Raw genomic sequence first — 12,138 nt, forward strand, 5'->3', positions numbered from 1 at the left:
ACATAGTAACAAATCCAAATTGCTGCTCTCTTTGTAGGCAAGCAAGGGTTTGTTGCAACTGCAATTCTTACTTCTTCTTGAAATGTAGGGACGACAGTACATTCCATCACATCCACCTAGTGTACACAGGTAGGTCCATTGTGGCGGGTAGGCGGCTGGCTGCTTTAATGGCTGTTTGCTGTTCCCCTACTCCACTCCACTCCACTATTTGACTGTGGTGCTGCATCAATCAGTGGCTGGCTCAGGTGCAGCTCTTTAACTTACCTAGGAGGGAGGGAGGGAGGGCGGAGAGAAGACAAGGAAGGTGAATGAGCTGTTCCAATGTGAAATGCCGGAAACACAGAAACACAGAAGACACACACACACACACACACAACAAGAGGTGGCAATGTATTCATTAATTGCATTTAATAAATGAGCTCATTATCACACATGACTGTACAAATGCATTGTCCAACAGGTGTTGAAATAATGGGATTAAAAGGGGAGATCCCTTCAGAAAGACAGAAACAATGGCAAAGAGAAAAAACACTTTTGGAATCTGATTTTAGTCAACACATAAGGGAAGGGTGCACCGGTCCTGGAAATACTGCAATACCAGGTCAATGCGTGGAGTGGACAGAGCAAGCTCTATTTCCATCTCCCTGTTCTAAAAATCCATTTAATATATGGTCCCCAGATAGGGGACGTATCAGATATTAAACTGATAAGAACAGATTTTTTGATTGAAAATTGCTTTATTGACAATCAATCGTCATCATACAAACATTACTGCGACGCAGCGCAAGCCATGAAGCAGCAAATAATAAATAATAACAGTCGTCAAACATAACATGACAGTATAATACACAGTACAGGCTAGCCTATGCTATACATTACACCACATGCTACACTAACATTCTTGCATTCACTAACGCCAAACAACAAAGCATTTCAGACAAGTGATGGGGTAGGGGAGTGGGTAGGAGGGGATAGGGAAGGGGGAAATCACAGGCCCGAAGCTTTATTGAAAGACAACACACAAGAAGGGAGAGTGGGGGGAAGGGGAGTATCAGTCCTCCTCCTCATCGACGTCCGGGCTGTCCCAGGTGGAATAGTCTCTGAGCAGGCTGTGGATCAGCCTGCGGCAGTCCTGGACGGACACACTCTCTCTCCGCAAAATCAGACGGTTCCTGGCAAACCATATAGCGTCCTTAAAGCAGTTCATAAGGCGCCAGGCTTCCTGGATTGCTCCATCCGTGGTATTCCCAGGAAATAGTCCATAAAGTACCGAGCGGTACGACAGTCTGTTCCTGGGTACTGAGTCCTTGAGTTCATGTTCCAAGGCTTTCAACAGACCCTGTGCAAAGGGGCACTGCCAGAAAATGTGCAAAGATGTTTCCTCCGTGAAGGGGCACCTGGGGCAGTACCGGGTCTTGCACAGGTTGCGGGCATGCATGAATGACCTAAGAGGCAGTCCTCCCTGGATGGCCATCCATGAAATGTCCTTGTGCCCATTGGTCAACCTGCCAGATGACACGTTAGTCCAAACAGTCTCCAACGTGTCGGCATGAAGCCCTGGAACAAACTCCAGTGAGTCCTTTGCTCTGATGTGCTTGTGGATCGTCTTAGGTTTCCACAAGTCGGGCTTAAGACCCTCCAGTTGATGCTCCCTCACAAACCGGACAACATCTCCGTAGAACCAGGGAGCGTGCCAGTTGTAAGGGAAGGAGCTGTCCCACTTGTCCCAGCCAAAACCTCGCCAGAGGGGAAGGAGGAAGTAGCGGGACATGGCCTTGCCCGCAGAGCCGTTTGCTGTCCTCAGAGTCCTACGAACACAGTCACATGCAAAAGCGATCCGCAGCAGAGTGGGAATGTCGGGTATACCCTTCCCACCTTTGCGGGGCTCCTTGTACATAACAGTCCGCTTTACTCTGTCCATTTTCGAGCCCCAGATGAAGCGAAACACAGTCCTGGTAATGGCCCTCGAGACCGTTGCAAGAGGGGGCCATGCCTGTGCAGTGTATTGTAGCACAGGCAAGACTTCGTTACGCAGGACCATTGCTTTGCCCTCAATAGTGAGTTGTCTGAGGCTCCACAGTCCGATCCTTTGGTTGACTTTGGCCAAGCGTTCTTCCCACGACTTTAGGGCTGCACCTTCCTTACCGAACCAGACTCCCAGAATTTTGATGAAGTCCGGCTTGATAGTAAACGGGAAGGAGGCAGGAGAAGGCAGGTACCACTTTCCGAAGAGCATGGCTTCCGACTTCCCGCAGTTGACTTTTGCCCCTGAAGCGCGTCCGAACTCCTCGCAGGTCTGGACGAGTGCAGTCACCGAACTCTGGTCAGCGCAGAAGACGGTCACGTCGTCCATGTACAGCGAGCATTTGACCTCGAAGTGTCCTGGACCTGGTGCGGTGATCCCTCTGATCTCTCCATTCTGCCGGATAGCCTCTGCGAAGAGCTCTATAACACAAACAAAAAGGAGAGGTGAAAGAGGACAGCCTTGTCTAACCCCCGACGATACAGGAAAGGGGTCAGTCTTCCAGCCGTTCACCAGCACCGAGCTGTAAATGTCGCAATACATCAGGTTAACATACAAACAGAACAACCTGCCAAGCCGCAGCCTACGCAGAGCCTTACCCATTAATTCGTGAGAGACCCGGTCAAAAGCCTTCTCCTGATCCAGACTGACCAGGGCCGCGTGTGTACGGCGGCTTTGCATGTAATGCACCGTGTCCCTCACCAGGGCAAGACTGTCGGCCACCCTACGGCCAGGAATGCCGCAGGTTTGGTCCGATCCGATGATCTGTCCGATGACAACCTTCAGTCTGTTGGCCAATACTTTGGCGAGGATCTTGTAGTCCACGTTCAGGAGAGAGATGGGACGCCAGTTTTTCAGGTCACATCTCTCCCCCTTCCGCTTATACAAGATCGTGATCATGCCTTCTCTCAAGGACGGTGGCATTCTACCCTCCACCACCATCTCCTCATAGAGCTCCAGCAGGTCCGGACAGATCAGGTCCCCCAGCGCCACATAGAGCTCTGCTGGGAGACCATCACTGCCCGGGGTCCTGCCGGGTCTGAAGGATTTAGCGGCAGAGAGCAGTTCCTCCACCGTCAGGGGTACATCCATAGCCTCCGTACCTGCAGGATCAAGATGATTAGTGATACCTGACAGGAATTTATCGGCGGCTTCGGGGTCAGTGGTTTTCCGGGAGTAGAGGCTTCGGTAGTAGTCTGTGACGACTCCCATCACCTCCTTCTTCCCAGAATGCATGTTTCCGGTCTCATCTCGGAGTTCCTTCAGGGGCGTGTGGCCGGCATGGAGTTTCCTGAAAAAGAACGAGTTACATTTCTCACCCTTCTCCAGGTTCTCCACCTTGGAACGAAAGACAATTCGCTTGGATTCCTCCTCAAAGTGCCTTTTCAGGCCCTTTTTGGCTTCCTCCAGCTCCTTCCTGACGTCCCAGCCGCATTGAAGGAGGTCTTGCAGGGATCGCAGCTGACGCTGCATCTCTCTGAAGTCTCTCTTCCTCTCACACGCCTGTTGACGACTTTTTGCCTGAAAGAAACAACGAAATTCAACTTTAACATATTCCCACCAGTCACAGGTTTTGTCAAAGAAAACTTTATCATTCCTCCAAACAATATAGGCGTCTCTAAGTTCCGCCAGCACCTCCTCTCTTTCCAGCAGGGCACAATTCAGCTTCCAGGAGCCAGGGCCGGGAGGAAAACCGTGGCCGATGGCACCCTGGAAGAGAATGGCCCTGTGGTCAGAGAAGAAGCAGGGGACCATGGAGTGCCCATGCTGCTTGACTGCCCGGGAGGTGAACACAAAGTCAATCCGAGAACGAAGTGAGCCATCGGGTCGGCTCCATGAATAATTCACAGAGCCGATCCCCATGGAGCCCACAACGTCCTGCAAGGATGCTTCGGTTACCATCTCGATAAGCAGTTTGGAACTGACATCCAGCTTGATTGAAGTGCCGGAACTTCGTCCATCCTCTTCGATGGGGCAGTTGAAGTCCCCGGCCATCACCACTGCCCTAGTGGTGGCGAGCTGGGTCCGCAGGGTCTGGAATAGTTCCAGGCGCTCAGCCTTCATAGGGGGGGCGTACACGTTGATGAGCCTAATCGGCTCTCCTGCCCAGGAACCGTCTACGACCAACAAGCGGCCGCAGACGAGCTCCTGGACAGAGTCAACAGTAAATACGCCTCCCCTAATCAGGATGGCAACCCCCGCAGACTTACAGTCGCCCCCACCAGACCAGTAGGACGGGCCATGGGTCCACTGCCTGGCCAGGTGATGATATGACCTGGAAGAGGGGAGAGTACATTCCTGCAGCATAAATATATCACTCGACTGCTTGGAAAGAAAAGTTAGCACCATCTGACATCTAGTCCTATCTCTAACACTCCTCACATTGAGGCTAAAGATGTTAAGTTTAGCAGCCATGGGGGAGAATAAAGAAGGTTAGTGCAAACGATACACCTTAGTTACCAGTCCGGTCGGGCGGATCCTCCTCTCTGGAGCCTGGCGGGTCCGGAAGATCCAGCAGGCCCTCTGACAAAAATTGTTCCAGGATTGTAGCCACCTGGATGTCTGTTGTGAAGTCGATGACCTCAGGTTCAGACACGAGTTCCTCCACCATCTGCTCCATTTCCTCCTGCTGCGCAAGGGAATCTTCGCAGATTTCCACGACTTGTCGCTTTGAGGACTCAGCAGCTGGGCTGTCCCTCACCTTTCTCTTCCTCTGGATGGCACCTGAGGAGACAAGAGGGGGAAAATCCTCCAGGGAGAGGACTCCAGCAGCTGGAGGGGAAGATGTTAGTGCTGCTGGAGCTGGGGAGAAGGGAGGCTGGGTTGGGAGAGGTGCAGGTGACAGGACCACTGAGATGGGTGGGTAGGAGAAGGTGAGAGCCTCAGTGGGGGTGACAGGGGTTGGGGACGGGGGGGTGGGGAGGGCCGGGCGAGGGAGGGTGGGAAGGGTAGGGCGAGGGAGGGCCGGGAGAGGGGGGGGAGGGACTGTCGTCTTCTTACCATCCTTCTTTTTCCCGGTCTTCTGTGCCGCTGGAGCTCTGGCTGGGGCGGGGTTCCCTCTGGCTGGAGCTTTCGCTGCTACAGTTGCCCAGGATCGATCCCTCTTCGGGCAGTCCTTGTAAGAGTGGGCTGCTTGTCCGCAGAGGTTGCACATTGTCCGTTTCGGGCAGTCTTTGGTCTCGTGTCCTGTTACCCGGCAGTTCTTGCAGGCGTCCTCCTTGCAGTCCTTCACCGAATGACCCTTCTTGCTGCATCTCCTGCAGATCTGCGGCATGTCCGGGTAATAGATGAGGCCGTAGGAGTTGCCCAGCGAGAATGACTGGGGCAGGTGCTGGAGGCCGTCTTCCGCGCTCGAATCCTTGTTCAGTCGGACGATTACCGACCACTTGCCAGTCCAGAAGCCGAGTCCGTTCAGGATGTGGGTGGGTTCCCTCACCACTGTGCAGAACCGCTTCAGGAGCGTGGTGATGTCTTTGCCGGGGGTGTGTGGGTTCCGCATTGAGACCGTCACCCGCCTTTCCTCTCTTTGGACAGGGCAGTTGCCCACAAAGCGAGAGAAAGGGGATTCAGGCCTCGCCGCTTTCACCATCTCCCAGTACCTTCTGCAGATGTTGATCGAAGCGAAGGTCACGAAGAACATCCCGGTCATGAAGGCCTGGATGCTGATGGTCTCCGGCTTAGCGAAGCCCTGGTCCAGGAGCATCTTCTGGCAGAACACTTCTTCCGTCATGTCCGGCACTCTCCCGTCCACCTCCTTCAGCTTCAGGGCCACCGTCTGCTTCATCCAGGGCTCCAGGGTTGGAGCAGCCTGGTTCGGCTTCCTGGTGGCCTGTTCGCTTGAGGAGGCTTCAGGAGGAGATGTCCTGGCCTGGACCGGCTCACCTGGTCCATCAGCCTTCTTCTTCTGGGTGGCAGGGTTGCTGGTTGAGGCCATGGCTTCTTCCAGCTGTTCCTGTCGCTTGGGGAGGATCTTCGATAGCTCTTTCCCGAAGGGGGCGGAGCTATGCAAATCTTCTCCTTGCTGGCCGAGGTTCTTCCACGAAATTTCTTCCGCAGCGGTTCCTCGTCGAGCTTCTTCTTCTGCGGCCGAGCTTCTTCGAAGATCCCCTTCAGCAGCGGCTCTTCTCCGAAGTTCTCCTTCTTCTTCCCGGCAGCGATCTCCCGGAGCTTCTTCCCCGATGGCGGCTTCTCCCTTCTGGATCGTCGTCTTCGCTGGTTCTTCTCCGCAGTTCGTCGCCGGCTTCGTCTGGAACGCTCTTGGATCGCTAAGCTAGTGTTTATAGCCCCCAGTGGTTCTCCGAGCTATCTATCCTTACAAGGACTGATAAGAACAGATACTACACTTGATCTTAGCCAAAAGGCCGAGAAGCGATAACCCGAGCGGCCCTTGCCTTGCCCGAGCCTGTCCCATACTGCTGTTCACCCCTTGCAGCGATTCAGCCTACTCCTAGGCAATTCCATGGGGCCCTGCAGGCTCACACACATTTACAGCTACTAAGCGGGAGGTGAATAAAGGCCGGAGAGGAAGCCAGACAGGATTTGCTTCTTTTGCTTGCACCACAATGCAGTGCTGAAAGAGGAGGAATCTACATAAAAACGCCTTCCTGGCAACGCCCAAATGCCCTCCTGCCATGCAGATAAACACTGGCAGCGGCAGCAAGTGCATGCCCACAGCCACCCCTTGTTCCTTCACACCTTGTATCAGCTTTAATCCAGTCCTGTGCTGCCTGCTGAGCAGCACTGAACAACACTGCCTGGGCCCAGGCTTTTATCTCTGAGGCAGGCCCCATTATGATGTCAGAAAGCTGGCTCTGGAATCCTGAGGGCTCCACTATGACACGTGCAAAGTTCCGTCTGAACTTTATATAAGACTGTGAGGCTCAGTCAGTCACTCAGTGTTGCCTGAGAGGGCAACACTGCAACAGCCGGCCGCCAGGCTGTCTTTTTTTTGCACATTTATTTGCCTCCAGGAGGCCACAAGAGGGAGACAAGGGACTGCAAAATGGAAAATAGGCATCCACCAACTTTACAGACAACTTCTCTTTGCTCCTACAACCTCCATCCTTGCACAGTTTGTTATTCTTCCAGGTAACATAGTAACAAATCCAAATTGCTGCTCTCTTTGTAGGCAAGCAAGGGTTTGTTGCAACTGCAATTCTTACTTCTTCTTGAAATGTAGGGACGACAGTACATTCCATCACATCCACCTAGTGTACACAGGTAGGTCCATTGTGGCGGGTAGGCGGCTGGCTGCTTTAATGGCTGTTTGCTGTTCCCCTACTCCACTCCACTCCACTATTTGACTGTGGTGCTGCATCAATCAGTGGCTGGCTCAGGTGCAGCTCTTTAACTTACCTAGGAGGGAGGGAGGGAGGGCGGAGAGAAGACAAGGAAGGTGAATGAGCTGTTCCAATGTGAAATGCCGGAAACACAGAAACACAGAAGACACACACACACACACACACAACAAGAGGTGGCAATGTATTCATTAATTGCATTTAATAAATGAGCTCATTATCACACATGACTGTACAAATGCATTGTCCAACAGGTGTTGAAATAATGGGATTAAAAGGGGAGATCCCTTCAGAAAGACAGAAACAATGGCAAAGAGAAAAAACACTTTTGGAATCTGATTTTAGTCAACACATAAGGGAAGGGTGCACCGGTCCTGGAAATACTGCAATACCAGGTCAATGCGTGGAGTGGACAGAGCAAGCTCTATTTCCATCTCCCTGTTCTAAAAATCCATTTAATATATGGTCCCCAGATAGGGGACGTATCAGATATTAAACTGATAAGAACAGATTTTTTGATTGAAAAATGCTTTATTGACAATCAATCGTCATCATACAAACATTACTGCGACGCAGCGCGAGCCATGAAGCAGCAAATAATAAATAATAACAGTCGTCAAACATAACATGACAGTATAATACACAGTACAGGCTAGCCTATGCTATACATTACACCACATGCTACACTAACATTCTTGCATTCACTAAAGCCAAACAACAAAGCATTACAGACAAGTGATGGGATAGGGGAGTGGGTAGGGGGGGATAGGGAAGCGGGAAATCACAGGCCCGAAGCTTTATTGAAAGACAACACACAAGAAGGGAGAGTGGGGGGAAGGGGAGTATCAGTCCTCTTCCTCATCGACGTCCGGGCTGTCCCAGGTGGAATAGTCTCTGAGCAGGCTGTGGATCAGCCTGCGGCAGTCCTGGACGGACACACTCTCTCTCCGCAAAATCAGACGATTCCTGGCGAACCATATAGCGTCCTTAAAACAGTTCATAAGGCGCCAGGCTTCCTGGATTGCTCCATCCGTGGTATTCCCAGGAAATAGTCCATAAAGTACCGAGCGGTACGACAGTCTGTTCCTGGGAACTGAGTCCTTGAGTTCGTGTTCCAAGGCTTTCAACAGACCCTGTGCAAAGGGGCACTGCCAGAAAATGTGCAAAGATGTTTCCTCCGTGAAGGGGCACCTGGGGCAGTACCGGGTCTTGCACAGGTTGCGGGCATGCATGAATGACCTAAGAGGCAGTCCTCCCTGGATGGCCATCCATGAAATGTCCTTGTGCCCGTTGGTCAACCTGCCAGATGACACGTTAGTCCAAACAGTCTCCAACGTGTCGGCATGAAGCCTTGGAACAAACTCCAGTGAGTCCTTTGCTCTGATGTGCTTGTGGATCGTCTTAGGTTTCCACAAGTCGGGCTTAAGACCCTCCAGTTGATGCTCCCTCACAAACCGGACGACATCTCCGTAGAACCAGGGAGCGTGCCAGTTGTAAGGGAAGGAGCTGTCCCACTTATCCCAGCCAAAACCTCGCCAGAGGGGAAGGAGGAAGTAGCGGGACATGGCCTTGCCCGCAGAGCCGTTTGCTGTCCTCAGAGTCCTACGAACACAGTCACATACAAAAGCGATCCGCAGCAGAGTGGGAATGTCGGGTATACCCTTCCCACCTTTGCGGGGCTCCTTGTACATAACAGTCCGCTTTACTCTGTCCATTTTCGAGCCCCAGATGAAGCGAAACACAGTCCTGGTAATGGCCCTCGAGACCGTTGCAAGAGGGGGCCATGCCTGTGCAGTGTATTGTAGCACAGGCAAGACTTCGTTACGCAGGACCATTGCTTTGCCCTCAATAGTGAGTTGTCTGAGGCTCCACAGTCCGATCCTTTGGTTGACTTTGGCCAAGCGTTCTTCCCACGACTTTAGGGCTGCACCTTCCTTACCGAACCAGACTCCCAGAATTTTGATGAAGTCCGGCTTGATAGTAAACGGGAAGGAGGCAGGAGAAGGCAGGTACCACTTTCCGAAGAGCATGGCTTCCGACTTCCCGCAGTTGACTTTTGCCCCTGAAGCGCGTCCGAACTCCTCGCAGGTCTGGACGAGTGCAGTCACCGAACTCTGGTCAGCGCAGAAGACGGTCACGTCGTCCATGTACAGCGAGCATTTGACCTCGAAGTGTCCTGGACCTGGTGCGGTGATCCCTCTGATCTCTCCATTCTGCCGGATAGCCTCTGCGAAGAGCTCTATAACACAAACAAAAAGGAGAGGTGAAAGAGGACAGCCTTGTCTAACCCCCGACGATACAGGAAAGGGGTCAGTCTTCCAGCCGTTCACCAGCACCGAGCTGTAAATGTCGCAATACATCAGGTTAACATACAAACAGAACAACCTGCCAAGCCGCAGCCTACGCAGAGCCTTACCCATGAATTCGTGAGAGACCCGGTCAAAAGCCTTCTCCTGATCCAGACTGACCAGGGCCGCGTGTGTACGGCGGCTTTGCATGTAATGCACCGTGTCCCTCACCAGGGCAAGACTGTCGGCCACCCTACGGCCAGGAATGCCGCAGGTTTGGTCCGATCCGATGATCTGTCCGATGACAACCTTCAGTCTGTTGGTCAATACTTTGGCGAGGATCTTGTAGTCCACGTTCAGGAGAGAGATGGGACGCCAGTTTTTCAGGTCACATCTCTCCCCCTTCCGCTTATACAAGATCGTGATCATGCCTTCTCTCAAGGACGGTGGCATTCTACCCTCCACCACCATCTCCTCATAGAGCTCCAGCAGGTCCGGACAGATCAAGTCCCCCAGCGCTACATAGAGCTCTGCTGGGAGACCATCACTGCCCGGGGTCCTGCCGGGTCTGAAGGATTTAGCGGCAGAGAGCAGTTCCTCCACCGTCAGGGGTACGTCCATAGCCTCCGTACCTGCAGGATCAAGATGATTAGTGATACCTGACAGGAATTTATCGGCGGCTTCGGGGTCAGTGGTTTTCCGGGAGTAGAGGCTTCGGTAGTAGTCTGTGACGACTCCCATCACCTCCTTCTTCCCAGAATGCATGTTTCCGGTCTCATCTCGGAGTTCCTTCAGGGGCGTGTGGCCGGCATGGAGTTTCCTGAAAAAGAACGAGTTACATTTCTCACCCTTCTCCAGGTTCTCCACCTTGGAACGAAAGACAATTCGCTTGGATTCCTCCTCAAAGTGCTTTTTCAGGCCCTTTTTGGCTTCCTCCAGCTCCTTCCTGACGTCCCAGCCGCATTGAAGGAGGTCTTGCAGGGATCGCAGCTGACGCTGCATCTCTCTGAAGTCTCTCTTCCTCTCACACGCCTGTTGACGACTTTTTGCCTGAAAGAAACAACGAAATTCAACTTTAACATATTCCCACCAGTCACAGGTTTTGTCAAAGAAAACTTTATCATTCCTCCAAACAATATAGGCGTCTCTAAGTTCCGCCAGTACCTCTTCTCTTTCCAGCAGGGCACAATTCAGCTTCCAGGAGCCAGGGCCGGGAGGAAAACCGTGGCCGATGGCACCCTGGAAGAGAATGGCCCTGTGGTCAGAGAAGAAGCAGGGGACCATGGAGTGCCCATGCTGCTTGACTGCCCGGGAGGTGAACACAAAGTCAATCCGAGAACGAAGTGAGCCATCGGGTCGGCTCCATGAATAGTTCACAGAGCCGATCCCCATGGAGCCCACAACGTCCTGCAAGGATGCTTCGGTTACCATCTCGATAAGCAGTTTGGAACTGACATCCAGCTTGATTGAAGTGCCGGAACTTCGTCCATCCTCTTCGATGGGGCAGTTGAAGTCCCCGGCCATCACCACTGCCCTAGTGGTGGCGAGCTGGGTCCGCAGGGTCCGGAATAGTTCCAGGCGCTCAGCCTTCATAGGGGGAGCGTACACGTTGATGAGCCTAATCGGCTCTCCCGCCCAGGAACCGTCTACGACCAACAAGCGGCCGCAGACGAGCTCCTGGACAGAGTCAACAGTAAATACGCTTCCCCTAATCAGGATGGCAACCCCTGCAGACTTACAGTCGCCCCCACCAGACCAGTAGGACGGGCCATGGGTCCACTGCCTGGCCAGATGATGGTATGACCTGGAAGAGGGGAGAGTACATTCCTGCAGCATAAATACATCACTCGACTGCTTGGAAAGAAAAGTTAGCACCATCTGACATCTAGTCCTATCTCTAACACTCCTCACATTGAGGCCAAAGATGTTAAGTTTAGCAGCCATGGGGGAGAATAAAGAAGGTTAGTGCAAACGATACACCTTAGTTACCAGTCCGGTCGGGCGGATCCTCCTCTCTGGAGCCTGGCGGGTCCGGAAGATCCAGCAGGCCCTCTGACAAAAATTGTTCCAGGATTGTAGCCACCTGGATGTCTGTTGTGAAGTCGATGACCTCAGGTTCAGACACGAGTTCCTCCACCATCTGCTCCATTTCCTCCTGCTGCGCAAGGGAATCTTCGCAGATTTCCACGACTTGTCTCTTTGAGGACTCAGCAGCTGGGCTGTCCCTCACCTTTCTCTTCCTCTGGATGGCACCTGAGGAGACAAGAGGGGGAAAATCCTCCAGGGAGAGGACTCCAGCAGCTGGAGGGGAAGATGTTAGTGCTGCTGGAGCTGGGGAGAAGGGAGGCTGGGTTGGGAGAGGTGCAGGTGACAGGACCACTGAGATGGGTGGGTAGGAGAAGGTGAGAGCCTCAGTGGGGGTGACAGGGGTTGGGGACGGGGGGGTGGGGAGGGCCGGGCGAGGGAGGGTGGGAAGGGTAGGGCGAGGGAGGGCCGGGAGAGGGGGGGGAGGGACTGTCGTCTTCTTACC

At 53.0% G+C, this 12,138-nt stretch overlaps 1 non-coding gene and 2 pseudogenes across 1 annotated transcript; all 3 read right to left on the reverse strand.

Annotated features, from left to right (window-relative positions):
- Nucleotides 1-564: 564 nt before the first annotated feature.
- LOC142729265 (U2 spliceosomal RNA) lies at nt 565-752 on the reverse strand. Its single transcript, XR_012878101.1, has one exon. It is a non-coding gene; the product is annotated as a U2 spliceosomal RNA (small nuclear RNA).
- Nucleotides 753-6,294: 5,542 nt separating this feature from the next.
- LOC142729210 (U2 spliceosomal RNA) lies at nt 6,295-6,396 on the reverse strand (annotated as a pseudogene).
- Nucleotides 6,397-7,678: 1,282 nt separating this feature from the next.
- LOC142729260 (U2 spliceosomal RNA) lies at nt 7,679-7,853 on the reverse strand (annotated as a pseudogene).
- Between the last annotated feature and the right edge of the window lie 4,285 nt (nt 7,854-12,138).

Source organism: Rhinoderma darwinii, unplaced genomic scaffold, assembly GCF_050947455.1.
Source record: "Rhinoderma darwinii isolate aRhiDar2 unplaced genomic scaffold, aRhiDar2.hap1 Scaffold_716, whole genome shotgun sequence".
Lineage (NCBI taxonomy): Eukaryota > Metazoa > Chordata > Amphibia > Anura > Rhinodermatidae > Rhinoderma > Rhinoderma darwinii.